This window comes from Bubalus kerabau, chromosome 3, assembly GCF_029407905.1.
Source record: "Bubalus kerabau isolate K-KA32 ecotype Philippines breed swamp buffalo chromosome 3, PCC_UOA_SB_1v2, whole genome shotgun sequence".
Taxonomy (NCBI): domain Eukaryota; kingdom Metazoa; phylum Chordata; class Mammalia; order Artiodactyla; family Bovidae; genus Bubalus; species Bubalus kerabau.
Window position 1 is genome coordinate 116426495 of NC_073626.1, and position 27145 is coordinate 116453639.

The 27145-nt window shown below is 42.8% G+C and overlaps 1 protein-coding gene across 4 annotated transcripts in view; it reads left to right on the top strand.

Moving 5' to 3' along the window:
- TMEM163 (transmembrane protein 163) overlaps positions 1-27145 on the top strand; it is a 270249-nt gene that overhangs the window by 103504 nt on the left and 139600 nt on the right. The window lies entirely within an intron of this gene.

Here is a 27145-nt window from a genome sequence, read left to right on the forward strand (position 1 = left end):
GGCTTCTAGTATAAAAATCTTGCACTTCTGTTAATTTTCTTCCTAGGTATTTCATTCTTTTCAAACCTGTCTTCTTCATGCCATTTTCAGATTGTACACTTGTAGAATATAGTATATATAGAATAACATTGAACACCCACTCTATCCAGAACTCTGTTTAGTGCTGAGCATGTGATGAGACATGAGTCAGAAAGTGGCAATACTTTGGTGATGAGACTTCTGAAGGAGCCTCAAGCCCAACCTACCTCCTCTGTGACTGGGATTGCGACCTCAGCCTAGAAGAGGTGGCCATAGTTTTTCCAACCTCTGGTGCATATCAAGTCAGTCTTTTCTGGCAGTGGTGCCAGAAAAGTGCTTTCACATTCAGCTTGGCCCTTGTATCACCATCCTATTCATTGAACTGGGCTGGGTGGTCGCTCTTGTCAGAGTCCTACTGTACTTACCCAAAGCTGAGCATTATTTTATGAACATATGCATCCCAATTTATCATATGCCTTTCATCATTTTCCAGAGACCTGAAACGATTGTTTTGACAATTTTATCCATGTATTGGGTTGTTTTTTAGAGAAGGGATTTATTGACTTCTTCTTTCCTTTCCTTCCTTACCAGAAGTCCTGCCTATGATCTTAAATGTCTAGAATATGTAAGGCATGGTGGAGTATGTGTGAAAGCCTAGTGGAAGAAAAACAAGGTTTATAATGAACCTCATTCTGGCATTCCCAATTATATATATTGTGATCATTTCATAATATGAACTCAAAGCGAGTGTGTAACAACACCTTGTGTTGATGGGACCCTCCATCACAGTTCTTGTTCTGTCATAGTGTACTTATTTAGAGAAACAAAAAAATCTTACTTATTTTCCCAATGTGATAATCTTATAGATATGACGTATTGATGGAGGTTAAATAAGAGAGACTTGTTTGTGTATGTGTGTGCTCAGTGGTGTCTGACTGGTTGAGACACTGTGGACTATAGCCTGCCCTGCTCTTCTGACATTGGCATTTTCCAGGCAAGAATACTGGAGCAGATTGCCATTTCCTTTTCCAGGGGATCTTCCTGACCCAGGGATCAAACCCGCCTCTCTTGTGCCTCCTGCATTGGCAGACAGATTCTTTACCACTGGCCACCTGGGAAGCCCAAGAGAGACTTAAATACTATTAAAATTAGACTTGGTTGGTTTGCTACAGATATTAATACTTCAGTATTCAAGTCTACTATACTTTGAGTTTCAACAGAATTTACAGAAGAAAATATAGGTTATAATCCAGTTTAACAATGCCATTTGGGTAAATAATAAAATAATATAATTAATTCTGATTTTTAGTAATTTGTTAGTTTATCATCAAAGGTAGTTTAGGACAAAATAGTAAGGTTACTGTGAGCTTTAAAGTTCTGAGTCATCACACAAATTAATCGCCTAGCACAAGCAATATTATTTTTAAATTTCTAAGACAAGTTGGTCAGTCTTCAGTGCAGCATTGTATTCTTTAAAAAAATTGTTTATTTTTGACTGCGCTGGGTCTTCATTGCTTCACCCCAGCCTTTTCTATTTGCAGTGAGTAGGGGCTACTTCTCGCTGCGGCGCGCAGGCTTCTCGCTGCGGCGCGCAGGCTTCTCGCTGTGGTGACTTCTCTTACTGTGGGGCTTGGGCTGTAGGCGCCCAGGCTTCAGGAGTTGCAGCCGTTGGATCTAGAGCACGGCCCCAATAGTTGTGGTGCACAGGCTTAGTTGCTCTTTACTGTGTGGGATCTTCCTCCACTAAAAATCAAACTGGTGTCCCCTGCATTGGCAGGTGGATTCTTAACCACTGGACCACCAGAGAAATCCCCAGTATTCTGTTTTTAACAGCGATAGCAAACATCATTTCTCAAGAAGGCAGGATTATTTTTTTTTCAAAGTTAAAATGTAGGCTACATATTGTCAAACTGAATCCATCAATATGTAAAAGTATTATACTCAATAACCAATGAGATTTATCCCAGGATGCAAGATTAGTTTAACATCTGGAAATCAATTAATGTAATACTTGATATTAATAAAATAACAAAAGTCACACAATCATCTGAATAGACACAGAAAAAGCATTTCACAAAATCTACCCTTTCTGGGGGCTTCCCTCGTGGCTCAGCTGGTAAAGAATCCGCCTACAATTCAGGAGACCTGGGTTCAATTCCTGGGTTAGGAAGACGCCTGGAGAAGAAGGGAACGGCTACCCACTCCACTATTCTGGCCTGGAGAATTCCATGGACTGGATAGTCCATGGGGTCGCAAAGAGTTGGACATGACTGAGCAACTTTCACTTTCATTTTATTTCACCCTTTCTGTGTCAGAATCCTCTACCAAGTAGAAATAGTTACCCTAAATCTGATAAAGAATGTTTATGAAAAACTTACAGCTTACCATCGTACTTAACAATGAAAGACTGAATGCTTTTTCCCTAAGATCAAGATATCTACTCTCACCATTTCTATTCAATGTGGTACTGGAGGTTCTAGTTAGGGAAATCAGGCTAGAAGGAGAGATGTATCCAGATTGAAAAGGAAGAAGTAAAATTGTATTTGCAAGTGACAAAGTCTGGCTCAAATGGTAAAGAATCTACCCACAATACAGGAGACCCTGATTCCATCCCTGGGTGGGAAAGCTCCCTTGGAGAAGGGAATGGCAACCGACTCCAGTATTCTTGCCTGGAGAATCCCATGGACAGAGGAGCCTGGTGGGCTACAGAGCATGGGGTTGCAAAGAGTTGGACATGACTGAGTGACTAACACTTTTTTCAGTTTTACTTTAGTCTTCCATACAGAAAATCCTAAAAATTCACTAAAAAGCTATTCGAACTAATAAATGAGTTCAGCAAGTTCGCAGAATACAAACAAACTAAATATACAGAATCAATTATATTTTATGTAATAGCAGTGAAAAGTTTGAAAAGAAAGTTAAAACAATTTCATGAACAATGGCATCAAAACAAATAAAATACTTAGAAATAACATTTTTCCTTAGGAATTTGTTTCCTTAAGAAAAAGAAGTACAAAACTTGAATTTTGAAGCTACAAACCACTGTTGAAAGAAAATAAGGAAGATCCAAATAAATGGAAATAACATCCATGTCTGTAACCCACCATACTTGCTAATCCCTGTTCTCCTGGTGAAATAATATTCACTTTCCTTTCCGGCTTCACTGTACCCCATAGAAATAGCTGTCACGGTGCCTTCAACACTTCATTATACTTTTGTTTCGTTTAGATACTTGTTGCTTTCTTTTGACCTGTCAATTCCTTATAGGTCGAGACTATATTTCTCTGTCTTATTAACTTTTGCATCCCTACCTCTGTGCCTGGGGACCTAGCAGGCTTTCAGCAAATGCTGAATGGATACGTGGGAGACTTAGGGGAAATCCAAGTATGGATGAGTGATCCTGGTCCCTTCCGTGCTGGGATAGCCTGGATTCTATTTTGTGGAAATTACAGGTGTATGTGGTGTGTGTGTGTGTGTGTGAGAGAGAGAGTGCACTTTCCTGGTGGCTCTAGTGGTAAAGAACCTGCCTACCAATGCAGGAGACCTAAGAAATGTGGGTTCGCTCCCTGGGTTAGGAAGATACCCTGGAGGAGGGCATGGCAACTAACCTACTCCAGTATTCCTGGAGAATCCCCTGGACAGAGGAGCCTAGTGGGTTACAATCCATAGGGCTGCAAAGAGCTGGGCATGAACTAAAGCTACTTAGCATGTGTGTGAGTGTATGTGTGTGAATGAAGAGAAGTAGTAACTGACTTTTGACCACAGGGTACCTATTTTGGGTAATTACCCATTAAATTTTTTGTTGTTTCATTTTTGTTTTATTTTATATTGGAATATGCTTGATTAACAATGTTGTGTTTATTTCAGGTATTCAACAGAGTGATTCAGGTATACATATACATGTATCTATTCCTTTTCAAATTCTTTCCCCATTCAGATTATTCCAGAATACTGAGCAGAGTTCCCTGTGCTATACAGTAGGTCCTTATTGGTTACTTATTTTAAATATAGTAGTGTGTATATGTCAGTCCCAAACTCCAAGCTTATCCCTCCCCTAACTTGTTTTTTGGTTTGATTTTTCAAAATACTTATATCAAAATCATTTGTTTTAAATTATGTCTTGTTTGTTTGTTTTGCGTACAGCATCCTGTGAACTAGTTATTTGAACATGGCTGACCTGCCTCTTGTAGAAGACAGTTGGGGTAGTTGAAATTACATTCTTGGTAAAGAAGCTCTTTGGATTTAAGGATTTTGCCCAACCTGTATAATTATCCCCAGCCCAAGGGTCCTTCCACTCACTCCCATTCCTTCCAATGATTCCCTAAGGCTGTACTTCTCAATCCTGCTGCTCATTGCATTCACCAGGGGAGCTTAAAAAAATATTTCTTACCCCCTCCAACGGACAAACTGCCTCCAAATTTCTAGGGATGAGACCCAAGCATGGATATCTTTTGTAAAACTTCCAGATCAAAACTAAGCAGGACTCTTGTGGGGCCTTCCTGGGTATAAGAAACTCTCGATGTTCCCTGATTGTTGTTTGTAAGGAAAAGACTTCATCCTCCCAGACCTTCCCTGAGTTCCAAAGGGCAGATTCAAGCAGTTAGTGATTAGGGAAGTGAGGAAATGCAGGAACAAAGGAAAAGCAGTCAAGAAAGAATAGTAGAGCAATAAAGCAGAGTCATGGTTCCCCTTCAGGGGATGTACTTAGCAATCTGATACACATCTTAGGGTTCTTCTACCACAACTAAGGCCCCCAAACAGGTGGAGGATGGTGATTCCATAATGAGTACAAGATTCCTGGAGCACTGCTTTGTTACCTCACCACCATCAATCAGAAGAAAGTCATATACCCTGAGTCTCAAATGTTGTTTTTAAATAAAAAGTGCTGGAGAGTTCGAGCCTTTGAGTGAGAGCTTCCCATTCTCCTTGCTTTTAGCCCTTGCAATAAATAAGCCTTTCTCTGCTCCAAACTCGGAGTTTCAGTTTGTTTGGCTTCACTCAGCATCAGGCACACAGACTTGGGTTTGGCCGTGAGGTGACTGCCGTGCAGACAGTGTTGAGAATGAAACTCGGTGGGCATCCTGGGGGTCTTTCAAAGATGATGCTGGCAGTATGTGTTTGAACTTTTGAGTGCAAATACCTTCTTTGGGAGGATGAAATAAAGCAGATTCTCAAAGTGTGGGTCAGCAGATCAGCAGCATCAGCATCACCTGGAACTTCATTCAAATATGTATGTCCTTGGACCTCCACCCCAGACCTACTGGATCAGAAACTCAGGATTGGGGCTCAGTAGGCTCCTTTCGCAAGCGTTGCAGATGACTGATATGCTCTGAAGTCTGAGAATTACTGTGTTAAAAAAATCGGGCCTCTGTTCTTGTAAGGAATGAGGCTAGACCACAGCTGGCAATGGTCCCCGAGTTGGGAGTCTGCACTCCTCAGGCCGCCTGTGTTGCAGGAGACAATGTCAGATGTGAGAGGATGGTCACATCCCAGGTCTTAGGTGAGTCCCTGGGATGACCAAGTGTGAGTTCTTGGCTTCATGCAGGTTAGAATTCAAGAGTGAGCCATAGTACAGTGAAGGAAGGTTTATTCAAGGAGATACAGGCTCCATAGACATAGTGTGGGCCACCTGAAAAGGCTAGAGGCTCCGAAATATGCGGTAGTTAGTTTTTATGGGCGGGGTTAATTTCGTAGGCTAGGGAAGAAGGATTATTCCAACTATTTTGGGTGAGGGGATGGGGATTTCCAGGAGTTGGGCCATTGCCCATTTTTGGACCTTCTTGGTCAGCCTCGGGAACTGTCATGGGTCCTGTGGGTGTGTCATTCAGCTTGCTGATAGGAGTTACAATGAGTGTATACTGAGGCTCAGAGTCTAGTGGAAGTCACCTCCTCTACCACCTTGGATCTAATCGGTTCTAACCAGTTTATGTTGTCCTCAATGGCTGTCATTCTTTTCAAGGTTGTGCCCTACTCCCTTCCTGTCTCACCTGTACCCTCAGCAGAGCAGAGAGCCTGACTGCCTTGACTAAGGACGTGAAGGTCCATCCTGGGCTAGTTTTGTTTTCAGCAGCCTTTACCCCTCCTCTCATAGGTATCGGACCTCCTTGGTAGGTAAAGATGGTGCCTTGGGGTGTTTTGTGTAGCCCACCTCCCCTTCCTCCTTCTTGCAGGATCCTCAGTCCTTTTGCCTCCCCCTCACTCAGCATCTTGGGTTTTCTCTCTCTGCTTTTCCCTTCCCGGTCTCCTGCAGACCCTGCTAGCCTCACCCATAAAACCTTGTAATGTTTTCAACACCGGAGTGCCCAGGAGTCTATACTTTTTGCTGCGCCACATACAAGCCTATGTACCTGTAACTCACTTCTTCATGATTCTAGTGAAACTGCTTTTCACTGAACTAAAGTTTACCAAATCTAAATCCTCCTTCCCCCACCATTAATCTTAGCCTCCTTTGAATTTTCTGTGTTGTTCTGTGTTCTTGGTCACCGTTTCTGGATTGATAGATACTTTGTGCCCCTTGTGCGTCACTTACCCTCTTAATTTTATTTTCCCTGCCTTCCATTAGTTTGGCCCCAGAATTCTGTCCTCTGCTCACTTGTTCCTCTGACATTGACATCCATGCTGCGTCTGATGCTCTGCTTGGTCCTGGGGATACCATAACACACAAGACACAGCCGTCACCTTCCTGGAGGCCCTGGTGCCCCAGCCTGACTCTTCTAGGGAGATGGGCTCTGGGAACATTTTGGGCAGAGTGATGATTCTGCAGGCCTGGTCAGGGCGACTCAGAGGAGGGGACTTTGGCTCAGGGAATGCCCAGGAATTTGTCTGTGGCAAGGGCAGGGAAGAAAACATTCATTGTGAGCAGAGGAAAGAGCATGCCATTTTCCAAGAGCGGCGGTTTTAGTGTTAGATTGTGGGATTCATGACAGCAAGTATTGGAAGTTGACCCTGGAGGGGTTTGGGGAGCCAGATAAAGACATTACATGCTGTATTTAGACATTTGTAATTTACCCTGAGAGCAGTGAGTTAAAAAATACACATATATGTTTCCAATTTAACTTTTGCCCAAAATAAGCCATTCTCACTATATCTCCTTCTACAGTGTCCCCTCAGTAGTACTCAAGTATTTAAAAGGAAAAGTGAATGCCCTCCCCCACCAGAATCATCCCAAGGGTGACTTCTGTTACCAGTTTCTGTGTGTTCCAGATATTTATAAATATAAACCTTGCTGTGGTCCCTTGAATAATACATTGCTATCATCTTTACACGTCAGCATGTTTGGATCGGCCTCATTCTTTTTAAGACCCATGGCATTTCATTATATCAATGTCCTGTATTCTGTTTAACCACTTTCCTATTGATGTGCATTGAAGTTGTCAAGTGTTCACTATTGTGAATGTATAACAGTGCGCGTGTGCGCACACGCACACACACACCCACACGCACAGACACCCACACGCACACACACACACACATGCACGCACATAGCAGCACACATCCTTGTCTATGTTTCTTTGTTCTTTTGAGTTCTTCCAGTAAATTTTTGAGGAACTTCAGAGGAAACACAAAGGGGAAATTGCCAAGCCCAAGATTAAGCTCATTCATATCCCTCCAAGGTGCTTGGAGCCAAGAGAAACTTTGCCAAAGTGATAGGTGAGAAATAGGCACGTAATATTGTAGTAGATATCCCTTTTATGAGCAACATTGGGATTATTTTCCTATGTATGTTGACCAATAATTTCTTTTGTGAAGTGTGTATCATTTGTCTGTTTTCTTACTGGGCTGCTTTTTTTTCTTACTGATGCAGGGAGGTTTTAAAAAGATTTAAGTTATTATTTTTTCATTGGCATTTAATTACCATTTTAAATTAATATACAGTTTGCGAATACTTGTAGATACAAGTTTGGAATACTCATGAGGGCAGTCACTCCATCTCCTTCCCTCAATCCTATTCTGTGTCCCTCTGCCCCAGGGCTCTTACCAGCTTGGGGAGTGACTTTTCAGGCCCTTTATATCCCTTTAGACACCTTTGAATTGAGAGAAAATATCTTGAGGGTTTTGTGTTTCATTAGCTGCTGAAGATACATTTCAAGTTCTGAAACTTTTTCATGAGCAGTATGTCTAGTTCATCTTTGTTGTTATCAATACATATAAAACCAGCTATCATGGTTACCTGCTGCATAATATTCTGTATGTGGCTGTAACAGGATTTATTTAACCATATCCCCCATGGATTAACCTTGCCCCCTTCCTCCCCAATCTATCCTGTGTTGTAAACAGTGCTACACTTATAATCCTTGTGCATTCCCCCTTGATCACTCCAGTGTTTGTCCTGAATGGTTTAAAGCAAGAGAGTTCGGATCAGAAGTGTCTGCAGGAGCCACTCTGACAACAGAGTGAAGGAAAGGCAGCTAGGTTGGAACCAGTTAGGAGGTTATTGCAATAGTCCAGGTGAAAGAGAAAATGAATCTGAATTAATGCATCCGGTTTAGAGAGAGATGCAGGAGGTTTGGAGAAAGAGGAGACCTGTGAGATGGGTATGGAGTGGTTTAGACTGCCCACAGACAGAGTTTGAAAATTGAAACAAAGCTTCTTTCTTTTCGTTGATTAAGTTGGTACATGGATTTGCCAGATATGAGTAAAACAGTACCAGCTGTAGCACTGTCTTCTGCAATGCTGGTCCTTGGAAAAGGAGAGAGCCTTTAGCCCAGGGGGGGTTACAGGTGACACCTGTCACTCTGTCAGGCAGGACCCAGTATGTGCTGAGGTCAGGGGGGTGTGTGTGTGGTCCTAGTGACCTGGAACCCTAAGGGGTGCTACTTGACAGGTAAAGGACAGCAACTGTGTTCGTGGTTTCCAGAAGGTGCCATAGTAGTCACTTTGTCTAGCCATCGGCAGAGGGCCAGAAGACTACTGCTTTTGTGGGGCTTCTTTCCTAGGCATCTAGGAATATATGGGGTATATTCACTCACTGTCTTAAATTACTTGGCTAAAATCTCTCATGATCTTCAGTTCAAGATTTGAGTGCCCTTTAGGGCCAAATCCAAACCCTAATGAAATTCCATCATCTTTTATAATAATATATAGAACCTTTGAAATTGAACTAATTTAAAGGAGAGTCTGGTAGGGAAAGGGCAAAAGTCTTGTTAAAAGATAAAATATACCTATGGCCCTGTCTAGAAGGGAAATTTTCTGGGTGATCACTTCCAGCACAAAGATAGAAGGTTGAAATGACCTGATGTTGGATATGGGGCTGGAAAAGAAAAGTGAGAGTCAAGAGCGACTTTGAATTTGTAATTCAGGTGACCAGAAGGATAATGTATAGATGGGACAGCAAAATACATCTGTGTTAGAATACAGATTTAAGTTTACAGTGCCCATAGCCTGCATATTAGTCAGGGCTCTCCAGAGAAACAGAACCAATAGGAGAAACACACACATAGACACACACAAACACACACGCACACACGCTCACGCAGACGCTCTTGCGATTATTGTTCAGTTGCTAAGTCGCATCCGACTCTTTGTGACTCCATGAACTGCAGCACGCCAGGCTCCCCTGTCCTTCACTATCTCCTGGGACTTGCTCAGACTCATGTCCACTGAGTCAGTGATGCCATCCATCCAACCATCTCATCCTCTGTTGTCCCCTTCTCCTGCCTTCAATCTTTCCCAGCATCAGAGTCTTTTCCAATGAGTTGACTCTTTGCATCAGGTGGCCAAAGTATTGGAGCTTCAGCTTCAGCATCAGTCCTTCCAATGAATATTCAGGATTGATTTCCTTTAGGATTGACTGCTTTGATCTCCTTGCTGTCCAAGGGACTCTCAAGTGTCTTCTCCAACACCACAGCTCGAAAGCATCAGTTCTCTGGGGTTCAGCCTTCTTTATGGTCTAGCTCTCACATCTGTACATGACTACTGGAAAAACCATAGCTTTGACTATATGGACTTTTGTCAGCAAAGTGATGTCTCTGCTTTTTAATATGCTGACCTGTGGTTATGGAGACTGAGAATTCCCAAAGTTCGAGGTCCAAGAAAGAGGTTGAGTAGTTCAGTCCGAGTCTGCAACCCAAAGTTCCAGTGGTGTAAATCTCACTCTGAAGGCAGAAGAACACAACATCCCAGCTCCAAAGTCAGGTGGAGAGGCAAGTTCTCCTTTTCTCAACCTTTTTGTTCTATTAGACTAGATTAGATTAGATGATGTCCACCCACATTGAAGAGAGCAGTCTCCTTTCCTCAGTCTACTGATTCAAATGCTAATCTCATCCAGGAACATCCTCAGGGACATAATCCAGAAATGATGTTAGCCTAATATCTACTCTACTCTCCCTGTGATCCAATAAAGTTGATACATATAGTTAACCATTGTGCTCCATAAGACAGATGTTTCTAATAGGGATTACAACTCAAGATAGGTGAGGACTTGATGCTAAAGCCGAAACTCCAATACTTTGGCCCCCTCATGCAAAGAGTTGACTCATTGGAAAAGACCCTGATGCTGGGAGGGATTGGGGGCAGGAGGAGAAGGGGACGACAGAGGATGAGATGGCTGGATGGCATCACCGACTTGATGGACATGAGTTTGAGTGATCTCCGGGAGTTGGTGATGGACAGGGAGGCCTGGTATGCTACGATTCATGGGGTCGCAAAGAGTCGGACACGACTGAGTGACTGAACTGACTGACTGACTGACAGGTACACTGTACCTGCACAGGTACAGGTACACTGGTGACTGTGAAAGTGAAACTTAAAGATTTTAGAGTGAATGGGATCCTCAGGAGGGGGTGTCAGTCAAGTCAGACCACTCCATGTCAAGGATAGGCAGAAGAAATGGAATAGCTAGTAAAACAAGCAGAAAATCAGGGAAGAAATGGGTTCTTGAAGTCTAAGGAAGACATAATTTCAGGGAGGAAAAGATGAGATAATTTAGACATTCCCGTAAGATGAGATTTGATTAGTGTCCTTGGAAATCAGGACATCTTCATTCACTCTTTTCAAAAGAGGATGCTGGTCATTTCCATTTTAAGTATTTGCTCTGTTGGGCTTCCCAGGTGGCACAGTGGTAAAAGAACCCGACTGCCAATACAGGAGATGCAAGAGACATGAATTTGATTCCTGGGTCAGAAAGACCCTGTGGAGGAGGAAATGGCATCCCACTCCAGTTCTTGCCTGAAGAATCCCGTGGACAGAGGAGCCTGGCGGGCTACAGTCCACGGGGTAACAAAGTGTTGGACACGACTGAGCGTGGACACAGACGGATTTGTTCTTCAATGGTGTTCTCTTGTGGCATTCAGAGATTTCAGTGTGTCTATTGCATTAGGGCAATTCAAGCTAGCTGCTGTAATAACATTTCTAGAAGTCTCAGGGGCATGACACAATTAACTCATAGTTTCCCACTGTATATGGGTAGGGCACATATGGGGTACCACACACTATATGGGTAGGGCAGCCCTCCTTGGCAGCAGTCCTCCAACAGTGCTTTGGAGGACTGAGGGCCTTTTATCTTATGATGCTGCCATCTTTAAAATGAGATCACTGCAGTATTCTTGCCTAGAGAATTTCATGGACAGAGAAGCCTGGCGGGCTATATTGCATGGGGTCGCAAAGAGTCAAACAACGACTGAGCAACTAACTGTTAACTGTTTGTAGTTGCTGAGGAAAGGCAAGAGAGGGCATGGACAGGATTGCAGGGGTGTATGGCCAGGTCTAGAAGGAGAGTAATTAACTTTTCCATTCATATTCTTTTGACCAGAACTGCGTCACATGATTTCTATGTAATTGCACAGGAAAGTCTAGACTGGGAAATGGTGAGCATTTAACCCTTCTCTGTCACAATACCAAAGGCATACCTACAGCCTTCACCTCTGTCTCTAGTTACAGGGTTCACATGTCTAATTTCTTAGTGGACATTTCAGACAATACTTGTTTGAATTACAGTTAACCCTTGAACAATCGGGTGTTAGGACACTGACCTTCTGAGCTGTTGAAAATCCACGTATAACTTATGGTGACCCTCTGTGTATGGAGTTCCTCTGTATCCATGAGTCTTCTATGCAAGCTTCCACATCCTTGGATACAACCAACCTCAGATGGTGTGGTGTAGTACTTACTACTGGGAAAAAAAAATTGCATATAAGTGGGCCCTTGCAGTCAGATCTGTGTTCCAGGATCAACTGTAGATCTTACTACTCCCTTCTTCCTGCTATAATAGAGGTTGCTTTCAGCGGCTGATAACAGATTTTAGTTTTCTCCTTTAAAAGTTCCTTTAAGTTAGGGAGTCAGAGAGGTACATTCCTATCTCCAAGCCCTTGCTCAAGCTATTGCCTCTTGCTTTTCCCTCAGGTATTAATCTCACTGCTTTCATGTCTCTGTGAAACTTCACCTTAGTTAGGATTGCTTTGTCGTGTCTATTTAATATTGTGATACCCACCCCCACCTAGAATTCCTGATCCTCTGCATTCTACCCTCTTTCTTTATATTTCTTATACCTTCAAATGTGCAATATGCTTGTTTATTATACTTAGTTTTATATAGACTGTTGTCCCAGAAGAATATTAGCCCCAGGGCAGGGAGTTTTGCTTTCATTTCCTAACCAGGCAGATCAAGTGTCTCGGATAATATCTGGCGTATAGGAAGCCCTCTATAAATATTTGTTGAGTGAATTGCTTAGACCAGAAAATCTTGGAACCTGTATAGAAGATAGGAGCACACTGAGGGTCTGGTTGGCCGTCAGGTCCAGCAGAGTTGTTATTGCAGTTGCTGTGACTTCTTTTCCCTGACATGCTCATGGTTTAGTTACCACTATGCTATTGAGTTGGTTTCTGTCTCACTGGCTTTCCAGGCTTGAAGGATCCAACCTTGCCTCCTCCTGCCCCGCTATACATGTAGCCACATCATCTTCCTCCAGTATCATTGTATGAACACAGTTCTTGTACCTGGTCTGGTTTGTGGGATGTGGGTGCAGGGATGTGGCAAGAGACATCTGGTGTTCTTGTTCCCATGACATAGGTTTAGGTTAACTTGTTCTCTGCAACAGGCAGTCAGTCAATTCAGTCTCCAACTCTTTGCAACCCCATGGACTGCAGCATGCCAGGCTTCCCTGTCCATCACCAACTCCTGGAGCTTACTCAAATTCATGTCCATCGAGTTAGTGATGCCATCCAACCATCTCATCCTCTGTTGTCCCCTTCTCTTCCCACCTTCAATATTTCCCAGCATCAGGGTCTTTTCAAATGAGTCACTTCTTTGCATCAGGTGGCCAAAGTATTCGAGTTTCACCTTCAACATCAGTTCTTCCAATGAATATTCAGGACTGATTTCCTTTAGGATGGACTGGTTTGATCTCCTTTCAATCCAAGGGACTCTCAAGAGTTTTCTCCAAAACCACAGTTCAAAAGCATCAGTTCTTCGGGGCTCAGCTTTCTTCACAGTCCAACTCTCACATCCATACGTGACTACTGGAAAAACCATAGCTTTCACTAGACGGACCTTTGTTGGCAAAGTAATGTCTCTGTATTTTAATATGCTGTTTAGGTTGGTTATAACTTTTCTTCCAATGAGCAAGTGTCTTTTAATTTCATGGCTGCAGTCACCATCTGCAGTGATTTTGGAGCCCAAGAAAATAGTTTCTCATTGTTTCCCCATCTATTTGCTATGAAGTGATGGAACTGGACGCCATGATCTTAGTTTTCTGAATGTTGAGTTTGAAGGCAACTTTTTCACTCTCCTCTTTCACTTTCATCAAGAGGCTTTTTAGTTCTTCTTCACTTTCTGCCATAAGGGTGGTGTCATCTACGTACCTGAGGTTATTGATATCTCTCCTGGCAGTCTTGATTTCCAGCTTGTGCTTCATTTTGCATGATGTCCTCTGTATATAAGTTAAATAAGCAGGGTGACAATATACAGCCTTGATGTACTCCTTTCTTGATTTGGAACCAGTTTGTTGTTGCATGTCCAGTTCTAGCTGGTGCTTCCTGACCTGCATACAGGTTTCTCAGGAGGCATATAAGGTGGTCTGGTATTCCCATCTTCTTAAGAATTTTCCACAGTTTATTGTGATCCACACAGTCAAAGGTTTTGGCATAGTCAATAAAGCAGAAATAGATGTTTTTCTGGAACTCTTTTGCTTTTTCAATGACCCAGTGGATGTTGACAGTTTGATCTCTGGTTCCCCTGCCTTTTCTAAATCCAGCTTGAACATCTGAAGTTCATGGTTCATGTACTGTTGAAGCCTGTCTTGGAGAATTTTGAGCATTACTAGTGTATGAGACGAGTGCAATTGTGCAGTAGTTTGAACATTCTTTGGCACTGGCTTTCTTTGGGATTGGAATGAAGACTGATCTTTTCCAGCCCTGTGGCCACTGCTCAGTTTTCCAAATTTGCTGGCATATTGAGTGCAGCACTTTCACAGCATCATCTTTTAGGATTTGAAATAGCACCACTGGAATTCCATCACCTCCACTAGCTTTGTTAGTAGTGATGCTTCCTAAGGTCCACTTGACTTCGCATTCCAGGATGTCTGACTCTAGATGAGTGACCACACCATCGTGGTTATCTGAATCATGAAGATCTTTTTTGTATAGTTCTTCTGTGTATTCTTGCCACCTCTTAGTATCTTTTGTTTCTGTTAGGTCCATACAATTTCTGTCCTTTATTGTGCCCATCTTTGCATGAAATGTTCCCTTGGTATTTCTAGTTTCCTTGAAGAGATCTCTAGTCTTTTCCATTCTATTGTTTTCCTCTATTTCTTTGCATTGATCACTGAGGAAGGCTTTCTTGTCTCTCCTTGCTATTCTTTGGAACTCTTCATTCAAATGGGTATATCTTTCCTTTTCTCCTTTGCCTATAGCTTCTCTTCTTTTCTCAACTATTTATAAGGCCTTCTCAGACAACCATTTTGCCTTTTTGCATTTGTTTTTCTTGGGGGTGGTCTTGATCACTGCCTTCTGTACCGTGTCACAAACATCTGTTCATAGTTCTTCAGGCACTCTATCAGGTATAACCCCTGAATCTATTTGTCACCTCCACTGTATAATCAAAAGGGATTTGATTTAGGTCATACCTGAATGGACTAGTGGTTTTCCCTACTTTCTTCAAGGCAGTCTTGAGGGGCTAAAATAGTTTTGTACTGCACCCATAAAAATATTTTAATTTCTTTTAAAATCAATAGAAAAATAGAACTTTTAGGTTAAAGCAAAAGTTTTCATATATAATAGTAGAATACTCATATACAAAGTTGGAAAATATAATATGTAATTAATAGGTCCTTGCTATGTAAATATATAACTAACTGCTGGAGGAAGGCAGAGAAGGCAATGGCACCCCACTCCAGTACTCTTGCCTGGAAAATCCAATGGACAGAGGAGCCTGGTGGGCTGCAGTCCATGGGATTGCTAAGAGTTGGACACGACTGAGTGACTTTACTTTCCCTTTTCACTTTCATGCATTGGAGAAGGAAATGGCAACCCACTCCAGTGTTCTTGCCTGGAGAATCCCAGGGACGGGGGAGCCTGGTGGGCTGCTGTCTATGGGGTCGCACAGAGTCAGACACGACTGAAGCGACTTAGCAGCAGCAGCCGCAGCAGCTGGAAGAAGGGGCAAAAATGACCAGCGCTTTTAAAAGTCAGAGCCCTGGCTGTGACTTGCCTGGGGTCACCTAGAATATGGTGGACTTAGGCCTAAAATTGTTTTCAAGTCCCTTTCCTATGAAACTGGGGCCTGGAGAGGCTGTGCTAGGCTGAAAACCACATGCTGTTGAGCTGTTGAGGTCATTTGTCTTTTAAGCCTCTGGCTAATGCTTCTTGCTTGTGTGCTGTGCCCCTCTGCCTGAAAAACCTTCCAAAGAAGTAACTTAGATGGATATCATTTCCAAGTATATTTCATTTATTTTAATTATTTCAACAGATGATTCAGTTCAGCTCAGTTCAGTCGCTCAGTCATGTCCGACTCTTTGCAACCCCATGAATCGCAGCACGCCAGGCCTCCCTGTCCATCACCATCTCCCGGAGTTCACTCAAACTCATGTCCATCGAGTCGGTGATGCCATCCAGCCATCTCATCCTCTGTCGTCCCCTTCTCCTCCTGCCCCCAATTCCTCCCAGCATCAGAGTCTTTTCCAATGAGTCAACTCTTCGCATGAGGTGGCCAAAGTATTGGAGTTTCAGCTTTAGCATCAGCCCTTCCAAAGAATACCCAGGACTGATCTCCTTTAGAATAGACTGGTTGGATCTCCTAGCAGTCCAAGGGACTCTCAAGAGTCTTCTCCAACACCACACTTCAAAAGCATCAATTCTTTGGTGCTCAGCTTTCTTCACAGTCCAACTCTCACATCCATACATGACGACTGGAAAAACCATGGCCTTGACTTAGATGGACCTTTGTTGGCAAAGTAATGTCTCTGCTTTTCAATATGCTATCTAGGTTGGTCATAACTTTTCTTCCAAGGAGTAAGCATCTTTTAATTTCATGGCTGCAATCACCATCTGCAGTGATTTTGGAGCCCCCCAAAATTGACATTCTATTCCTTAGTCATTGATAAGGAAATCATCAGTAAGTGGCTATGAAGTTTCAATCACTCTTCAATCATGCTAGACAAAACTTTTTACTGTTACTAATAAGCCAAGTCTTAAAAGAGAGTAAGCTTAGGGGCCATTAGGTCCACAGATACTACTCTTAAAGAGGAGGAGACCTGCTGTACAGATTTTTGTGTTTTAAAATGAAAATGCATCTGGGGGCTTCTGGTCATTAGTAGTCAGGTATGATTTGACTCCTTTCCTTTCTCTTCCATTAGGCAGCATTTTTAGTTGTCTGCATACATCATGTTTTATGCTATTGTTTGTTCATTATCCTGTTGGGTCAGAGACAAGTAAAGAATTAAGTCATATAAAACAATTAAGTCACATATAAAGACCACATTCACCTTCATTACTGTTTCAACTCCCTATGCTGTTTTGCTTATCTAGACTGAGTTCCACCTAGCCCATATGACAGCTACATTTCATTCTCATTTATCACTTGTACAGTCATTCATTCAACAAATGTCATTTGATTGCCTTGTAGGTGGTGGGCAATTTTCTAGGCACTGAGGATGCAGAAGTAAGCAAAGCCGGCAAACCCTGCTCTCAAGGAGCCTGATGTCCAATGTGGGCAACACTAGATTTGTTTGACAGTGTTTTTAATTTTGAGGTTTTCGATAGCTCTGATGTGTGTGGGGAGTTTGTATATGTACATACTCCTATACATAGTAGAAGCCTTTTTACCAGATCTGATTACGACTGGGTGTGTTGTTTAAGAAAAAGTACAGTAAACCTGGGAACTTAGATATTATCAGTGTTAATTGTAATTTTATGTGTATGAAGTTTATGTGTCTACACCTAAAATATGTAGACCCCTTTTTGAATATGGATTCAGTGGTTGGTGTTTTGAATTGAGCTTGTTATGAACCATATCCAGAACATGCTGCCCCTGATTTCCAGTTGCCTGGGGTTAATACACAGCAAGCATGTACATGTCAAGACATGTCAGGTCATCCAAGCCTAGGATTTTACATTTTTATGATTTTTTCCTTTCCTCTCAGTCTTTTACAAATATCTTGCCCATACCTGGTATGAGTTGGTTATTTTTCAACAAAGTGGTTTTAGCAAGTCTTTCTAGCAAGCATTTAACCTAATATATAGAAACTATGTTTTCTTTTTTATCCTCATGAATATCAATCTATCTAATATTTGTGTAGCCTAGGCTAGTAGTTAAAAGTGCAGGCTGTGGAGCCAGACTGCCTATGTTCTATCATAGCTCTGCAGCGTTTAGCTTGAAACTGGGTTGTGGCCCGTTTTCTCATTGATAAAATAAGCCTAATTATCAGATATATCTCACAGGATTGATGAGAGAATTTTATCAGCTAATACAAACAAAATCCTTAGAGCAATATCTGGGACATAGTATGTGTTAGCTCTAATGATTACTGTAAATATTTAGTATTATGTAATTGTATTCAGAAATTCAACTGGCATATGCAGGACTGGGAGCAGGCAACAGCGTTTCTTGGCTAAAAACTGGTGAAATTGGAGTGGAGCGGGCATCCAGGGAAAATAGTCTAGATCCCTGGGCATCTTACAGTAGGACTAGTGGCTGTGACTCTGGCAAGTATGTAAGTGGAGGTGAGTTGAGAGAAGTTATGCTCAGTGTATTATTGATCATCTATGTGCACATCCTGTAATTCAGAACATGCATTGAGCTGCCTGTTAATATACTGTCCATCTTTTTATTTTGCTCAGTGAAAGCCATTACCTTGTTACAAAACCATTCTCTCTGATTCTCTCAGAGAGACAATGAGAAAAAGAGACTGACTGACTGGTCTTGAGGTCATGCTCCATGTCATGCTGCAGAGCTAATATTCTGCAGATTTTTTGGCATCCAGAGAACTGGCCACTACACTCTCTTCTGTATTTGGCACACGGTGTGCTTGAGGAAATATTTACTTGCTGATTAGCTAAACTAGTAGATGGAAATACACTGAAAGTAACCAACTCAGGAGCAGGATATCTGCCTGTGGGCATGCCTCCCTGGTTTACAGTTCTGCCGCATGCATCCTCGGCTCTTGTGACGGGGAGAGTAACTTTTTGCACCACATATGTCTTTGTTTTTATCCTGCTGTGTGTGTGAGAGGGCATGGTGACAGGCAGCATATAAATAGTTAGCTTCCATTTTTATTTTTAGTGGCAATGACTTTTTTTTTTTGAAATGTGATTTCTTATTTAATACATTCTGGAGTGTAATTACCACCTCGTCAGAATGCATCACATTGATTTGAAACTCTCAGTAAAATTGAAGTCCATGTATAATAGAATAAAGTAAGCCTGGAATTGAAACAGATAACCTTTAGGCTGTTTTAATGTTCATTATTTCCCCCTCTCTCTCTGCCTCCCTCTTTCCCTTCCTTCCTTCATTTTTTATAAATTGGAATTATGCTGCTTAAAGCTGTTATGGAGTGAGCTAGATGGCATGTGTTTTCTGATATCCCAGCTCTCCCATTGTTCAAGGGTTGTACTTATAAGTGGATTTTCCCCTTTGCATCTTTATTTATGTAGTTGCCCACAGCCTTTACATTTGTCCATCTAGAGAACCTGAAGACTTCATTAAATGACTTTCCTGTTCTGTATCCAGACAGGCTATGTGCTGGCAGAATAGCCTTCATAGGGGTTAATCCCTACAAGACTGCCAGCATCTTCCTGAGTTAAATTTATGTGCGTAAAAAACCACCCCAGAATCAGAGTCATCTTCAATATTTTATGAATCACGCTTGTAGTCACTCGAAACCATCAACCCTGCAGTCGCAGGCGTTCTGAAGGGCCTGCGTCCAGATTGGAGAAGCAGCGACCAACGGTTGGTTTTGGACTTGGGTTACCTCCCACCCTCTCCCGTCCTCTCTGGCCCCCTCCCTACTGGGCTCTGTTCTTACCACTCAAGGGCTGCACATCCAAGGCTTTTCATCAGAGTGTTTCTTAGGTGATCCCCTCCAAAGAGAACTGCAGATAGCACCAAGGCATGTGTCTTTTGAAGAGTGTAGTGTTGCCTGGTCCTGTGTAGCCCCTCGGAGGTGCAGAGGGCAGTGGTGAGGGGACTGTCTGCTTCTGCCTGGGCTGCTATTTTCAGCAGTCCGTCTTGCAGGGAACAGTGTGGTGTCCTGCATTGCTTCCTCATTGACTGTCAGGCTCGGTGCTCAGAAAGGGGTTCCTCATGTCATCTTAAGTGAATGTATTTAGAATCACAGTGGGACTTTTAGGGGATTTTTGTGTCCACTGAAAAGCTGAGAGCACCTTTTTCTTCTCCTTGTGTCTCAATTCTGCCCTCACCTCTAGTTCCTTTTTTTTCTGCCTGCACTGTGTAGCATGTAGAATCTTAGTTCCCTAACCAGAGATCAAACCTGTGTCCCCTGCATTGGAGGCATGGAGTCTTAACCTCTGGACCACCAGGGAAGTCCCTACCTTCACCTCTAAAGGCCACCTCAAGTTCTAGTCCGGCCTGATGGCAGGTCCTGTCTGTTTAAATGGATTTCTCCTTTATCTGAGCTTATAGGAGCTTTATCTGTACCACACAGTCCAGATATTCATCACTTATTTTGTCTCATCTTCCTGAAAGCCTCATATTTTTATTCACAATGAAACAGAAGCCCATGGAACCTAAGCTTTGGAAGCAGATTAGATGATATTACAACACTGGTCTATTCTCGTTTCCGAGGATATATAATATCTATTTCATGCCTGTCTGATATGTGCACATTTCTGGGTTATGAAGGCTTCAGGAAAACATAACCTGGTTGTTTCTCCTAAGAGCCAAATGGGAGGCAGCCACACATATAAGGCATGGTATTTGACTGGCTGTGGGAGTCCTAGAATGTCAGACTGTGGAATTCCAGCTTTATTTGGTAGACACCTGAGGAGCTATGATTTAGGTCATACCTGAATGGTCTAGTGGTTTTCCCTACTTTCTTCAATTTAAGTCTGAATTTAGCAATAAGGAGTTCATGATCTGAGCCACAGTCAGCTCCTGGTCTTGTTTTTGCTGACTGTATAGAGCTTCTCCATCTTTGGCTGCAAAGAATATAATCAATCTGATTTTGGTGTTGACCATCTGGTGATGTCCATGTGTAGAGTCTTCTCTTGTGTTGTTGGAAGAGGGTGTTTGCTATGAACAGTGCGTTCTCTTGGCAACACTCTGTTAGCCTTTGCCCTGCTTCATTCCATATTTCAAGGCCAAATTTGCCTGTTTCTTGACTTTCTACTTTTGCATTCCAGTCCCCTATAATGAAAAGGACATCTTTTTTGGGTGTTAGTTCTAAAAGGTCTTGTAGGTCTTCATAGAACTGTTCAACTTCAGCTTCTTCAGCGTTACTGGTTGGGGCATAGACTTGGATTACGTGATACTGAATGGTTTGCCTTGGAAACGAACAGATATCATTCTGTTGTTTTTGAGATTGCATCCAACCACTGCATTTCGGACTCTCTTGTTGACCATGATGGCTACTCCATTTCTTCGAAGGGATTCCTGTCCACAGTAGTAGATATAATGATCATCTGAGTTAAATTTACCCATTCCAGTCCATTTGAGTTCACTGATTCCTAGAATGTCGACGTTCACTCTTGCATATCCTGTTTGACCACTTCCAATTTGCCTTGATTCACGGACCTAACAGTCCAGGTTCCTATGCAATATTGCTCTTTATAGCATTGGACCTTGCTTCTATCACCAGTCACATCCACAGCTGGGCATTGTTTTTGCTTTGGCTCCATCCCTTCATTCTTTCTGGAGTTATTTCTCCACTGATCTCCAGTAGCATATTGGGCACCTACCGACCTGGGGAGTTCCTCTTTCAGTATCCTATCATTTTGCCTTTTCATACTGTTCATGGGGTTCTCAAGGCAAGAATACTGAAGTGGTTTGCCATTCCCTTCTCCAGTGGACCACATTCTGTCAGACCTCTCCACCATGACCCACCTGTCTTGGGTGGCCCCACACGGCATGGCTGAGTTTCATTGAGTTAGACAAGGCTGTGCTCCGTGTGATTAGATTTACTAGTTTTCTGTCAATCATACCATTCAGGAATGACCTAAATCAAATCCCTTATGATTATACAGTGAAAGTGAGAAATAGATTTAAGGGACTAGATCTGATAGATAGAGTGCCTGATGAACTATGGACGGAGGTTCGTGACATTGTACAGGAGACAGGGATCAAGACCATCCCCATGGAAAAGAAATGCAAAAAAGCAAAATGGCTGTCTGGGGAGGCCTTACAAATAGCTGTGAAAAGAAGAGAAGTGAAAAGCAAAGGAGAAAGGTAAAGATATAGGCATCTGAATGCAGAGTTCCAAAGAATAGCAAGGAGAGATAAGAAAGCCTTCCTCAGTGATCAATGCAAAGAAATAGAGGAAAACAGCAGAATGGGAAAGACTAGGGATCTCTTCAAGAAAATTAGAGATACCAAGGGAACATTTCATACAAAGATGGGCTTGATAAAGGACAGAAATGGTATGGACCTAACAGAAGCAGAAGATATTAAGAAGAGGTGGCAAGAATACACAGAAGAACTGTACAAAAAAGATCTTCACAACCCAAATAATCATGATGGTGTGATCATTCACCTAGAGCCAGACATCCTGGAATGTGAAGTCAAGTGGGCCTTAGAAAGCATCACTACGAACAAAGCTAGTGGAGGTGATAGAATTCCAGTTGAGCTATTCCAAATCCTGTAAGATGATGCTGTGAAAGTGCTGCCTTCAATATGCCAGCAAATTTGGAAAACTCAGCAGTGGCCACAGGACTGGAAAAGGTCAGTTTTCATTCCAATCCCAAAGAAAGGCAATGCCAAAGAATGCTCAAACTACTGCACAATTGCACTCATCTCACATGCTAGTAAAGTAATGCTCAAAATTCTCCAAGCCAGGCTTCAGCAATACTTGAACGTGAACTTCCAGATGTTCAAGCTGGATTTAGAAAAGGCAGAAGAACCAGAGATCAAATTGCCAGCATCCACTGGATCATGGAAAAAGCAAGAGAGTTCCAGAAAAACATCTATTTCTGCTTTATTGACTATGCCAAAGCCTTTGACTGTGTGGATCACAATGAAGTGTGGAAAATTCTGAAAGAGATGGGAATACCAGACCACCTGACCTGCCTCTTGAGAAACCTGTATGCAGGTCAGGAAGCAACAGTTAGAACTGGACATGGAACAACAGACTGGTTCCAAATCGGGAAAGGAATACATCAAGGCTGTATATTGTCACCCTGCTTATTTAACTTCTATGCAGAGTACATCATGAGAAATGCTGGGCTGAAAGAAGCACAAGCTGGAATCAAGATTGCCTGGAGAAATATCAATAACCTCAGGTATGCAGATGACACCACCCTTATGGCAGAAATTGAAGAAGAATTAAAGAGCCTCTTGATGAAAGTGAAAGTGGAGAGTGAAAAAGTTGGCTTAAAGCTCAACATTCAGAAAACTAAGATCATGGCATGTGGTCCAATCACTTCATGGGAAATAGATGGGGAAACAGTGGAAACAGTGTCAGACTTTATTTTGGGGGGCTCCAAAATCACTGCAGATGGTGATTGCAGCCATGAAATTAAAAGATGCTTATCCTTGGAAGGAAAATTATGACCAGCCTAGATAGCATATTGAAAAGCAGAGACATTACTTTGCCAACAAAGGTCCATCTAGTCAAAGCTATGGTTTTTCCAGTAGTCACATATGGATGTGAGAGTTGGATTGTGAAGAAAGCTGAGTGCTGAAGAATTGATGCTTTTGAACTGTGGTGCTGGAGAAGACTCTTGAGAGTCCCTTGGACTGCAAGGAGATCCAACCAGTCTATTCTGAAGGAGATCAGCCCTGGGATTTCTTTGGAAGGAATGATGCTAAAGCTGAAATTCCAATACTTTGGCCATCTCATGTGAAGAGTTGACTCATTGGAAAAGACTCTGAATCTGGGAGGGATTGGGGTCAGGAGGAGAAGGGGACGACAGAGGATGAGATGGCTGGATGGCATCACCGACTCGATAGATGTGAGTTTGAGTGAACTCCGGGAGTTGGTGATGGACAGGGAGGCCTGGCGTGCTGCAATTCATGGGGTTGCAAAGAGTCGGACACGACTGAGTGACTGAAGTGAACCGAGGAGCTATGAACCTTTGTAGATGGAAGTGGTGTGAGGAAGCTCTGGGTTTCAAAAGACTTATCTGGAAACAGTGGGCAAGAGCTGGTTGGAGCCAGACCACAGGTGTGAGATAGGGAGCTGTCACAGTGGTGCTCATGCCATGTGACAGCAGCCAGTCTGAGCTGGGGACTCTGAGAGCAAGGGGAAGGGTTGGGTGGAAAATTTCTGGGAGGAGGCAGGTAAGAACATAGGGCTAGAGATAGACAAGCTGGTCTGGCTTCTGGCTGTGTGACGTTGGGCAAGTTACTTAACCTTTCTGTATCTCTACGTGGTCCTGGTCTGAAAATGGGGTCTTCAACCTTAAACTTCATAGGATTGGATTAGGTGTAGCTCATCAGTAACTCTTAGAAGAAATAAGAATCAGAGGATCTTGGGACTTGGAGGGTAGGGGAAAGCCTGAAAGATGATGGAAATTTTAAGTCTAAGTGACTGATGAATAAGAGCAAGTTATCTTTATCCTTCAAGTTCAAATTGTATGACTGTTGCTGTTAGTAATGTAGTTCTTGATTTTTTACCTCCCTCAGGTTTCTTGAGGGTTTGGGGCTGTGTGTTAGTCTTATTTGCGTTGCCAGCGCACTGCATGCAGTAGGTACTCAGTGAGTGCTGAGTGTTGGCCTCGTCTTTGATCTGTGTCTTCTCTTTCCAGTGCCCAGGTCCTGTGTGTTTTGTCTGTATATCAGAGCTCACCACCTCGTTGCTCCTTCTACTGCTTTTTGCTTCTGGATATAAAGACCTTGTACACAGACCATTGCAATAACTTCGTAATTACACTCTGCCTTCAACCTTTGTCTTGTCCAGTCCTTCATGGGGATTCCTGGGTAATAGAATAAACTTTTTAAAACACATCTTGTGTTACCTCTAATATTCAATGACCCCCATTCCTTGGAAAATAAAGCCCATGTTCCTTAGTCTGCTGTTTAAGGCCCTATATGAACCCTACCATGTCCTTCAGTCTAACTGGTCTTCTGCCCTCCACCAGGAATGGCCTCCTCCTCTCTTGACTTTTTGCATATCTGATTACCATCCTGAGATACTGAAGCTCAAGTGTCACCTGTGGCCCTTCTTGATTCCGCCATCAGCAAGCAATCTTATGGCCTCTTGGACTCTTAGGACAAACTTTACATTGTGATGCATTTACCTTGTGAATTTCCAGGTGTCAGGGTCCATGTGTATATCCTGGGGTATGCACGTGGGTAGGTTCTTCACCACCTCATCTGGTAGATGTCTTTTGCACACCGTAGGTGTCTAATGAACATTTGGATGGAAAACTCTCCTTCTGAGAGGAGCTGTGGTGTAGCCTTGGTTAATGGTATGTGCCATCCCTGTGTCCTGGGAGGGTCTTGTCAGTGTCCTGAGAGGATCTTGTCTTCCCTCAGATTTCACCTGATTTTAAACTTCCCTACAGTTTTATCTAATTTAGGGACTGTAGATTGGACCCCAAGGTGGTAATTATGTGTTTTTTTGGCTTTGCTTCTCTAGTCTGTGCATGTGTGCATGCTAAGTCACTTCAGTCATGTCTGACTATTTGTGACCCCATTGACTGTAGCCTGCCAGGCTCCTCTGTCCATGGGATTCTTCAGGCAAGAATGCTGGAGTGGGTTGTCATTTCCTTCTCCAAGGGATCTTCCTGATGCAGGGATCAAACCTGCCTCTCTTATGTCTCCTGCACTGGCAGGCAGGTCCTTTATCACCAGTGCCACCTGGGAAACCCTGAATGATGCTGTGATATGAGCTGACTGGCACAGGTAGGCTGTGGAGGCAGATGCCTTCACTGCAAAATCCTCTCTCTTTCCCCTTCTTTCTTGTTCTCTAATTCACTCTTTTCTCTTGGAGTTGCCGGAGAATGGCTTTTTAAATTCATTCACAACTTAACAGCTTTCCAGGTCTGTGGGCTGACTGGTTCTCCAGGTTCTTCTCAGCTCTCCATGCAGTAGGGTTTTTTGGAAAGACAACAGTCCTCATTCACAGCATGAATTCTCTTGGCTCCAAAAGTGTTCACTTAGGACCCCAAGGTAAGCGAACTTGGACTTAGGGAGATACTACGAGTCTACCCGACATTGAAGGGATTTGGGTTCATTTCCCACCCCCCCGGGCTTCTGTAACGTTTTACTTCCCTTTAGATGTGGCAATTTACAGCCACTGTAAACTGGCAGGGTTATTTTTTCTTGTAGCACAACGGGGAACACAATGAAGTTGCTTTCCTCCTGAAAGTAAATTAAATATAAACACTGTGGTCATTGGATTTGAAGTGCATCCCTTCTTGTTCTATGTTTGAAGACCTCTTCATCAGTGCCTGGGAGGTCTCTGGAGCCTTTTAGGTTTTTAACATCACTGTGTGGCTTAACTGAATCTTTGTTACTGAGGAAAGGAGTCGCACCAGTTGGAAACCCTGGGGTAGCATTTGTGCCTCTCTGCTTAAGCAACTGCTTTCCTATTCAGAGTCTTAGCATTCCAGAATTAGAATAGTGACGAGACAGAGTTTCTTGATCCCCGTGCTGTGATTTATCTAGGAGTTCCTGTCTCATTTGTGTCTTCATCAGCAGGAACATATATGCCCAGACAACATGTTTTGTGTACATGGTTCTTTTAACCCAGCTTCCCAGGTAGAGGTGATACTTCGGTTCAAGGTCAAGGGTAAAGCTTCTTCTTTTTTTTTTTTAAAAGGACTTTAAAGACCATAGGTTTTCAGAACTCTGGAAGGAGATATTAAATAAAAAATTGACCCTTAATAAACCCTTGTTTTCCCACCTTTTCATTTTGCCCAAGTCTCATGGGAAAGGAAGTGCCACTCTGTCCTCTGTTCTTAGGTGTGGAAAGGATAAAAGGCTCCTTTTGGATTTTTCTGGTGAATTAAATGTTGGTGATGCTTGCTTTAAGATGACTTGCTATAATAACCCCTGCTGCTCCACTACATTTCTGTGGTTAATTAAACCCTTCATAACAGCCGCCACTGGGACCTACCGCCAGCTTGTGATGGGGTCTGGGGTTCTGTTGGGGCTTCAACATCAATGCTGCCAGCAGGACAGGCCTGGACTCTTGTCAACAGCTGTTACGGGTTGACTTGTATTTCCCAAAATTCATATGTTGAAGTCGTAACCCCCAGTACCTGAGTGTGACCATGTTTGGAAGTAAGATCCACAGCTGTAATTGTTCAGTTAAGATGAGGTTATACTGGAATAGGGTGGGCTGCTAACCTAGTATGACTGGTGTCCTTATAAAGAGGAGAAATTTGTACACGACACAGAGCGAATGCCACGTGAAGATGAAGGCGGAGAATTAGGGTAAAGTAGCCAAAGCCTAAAAAGGACAAAGCTCACCAGTAAACGATCAGAAGCTAGGAGAGAGGAATGGAGCCTGTTGCCTCTTACAGTTCTCAGAAGGAACCAGTCCTGCTGACGCCCTGATCTAAGGCTTCTTGCCTTGAGA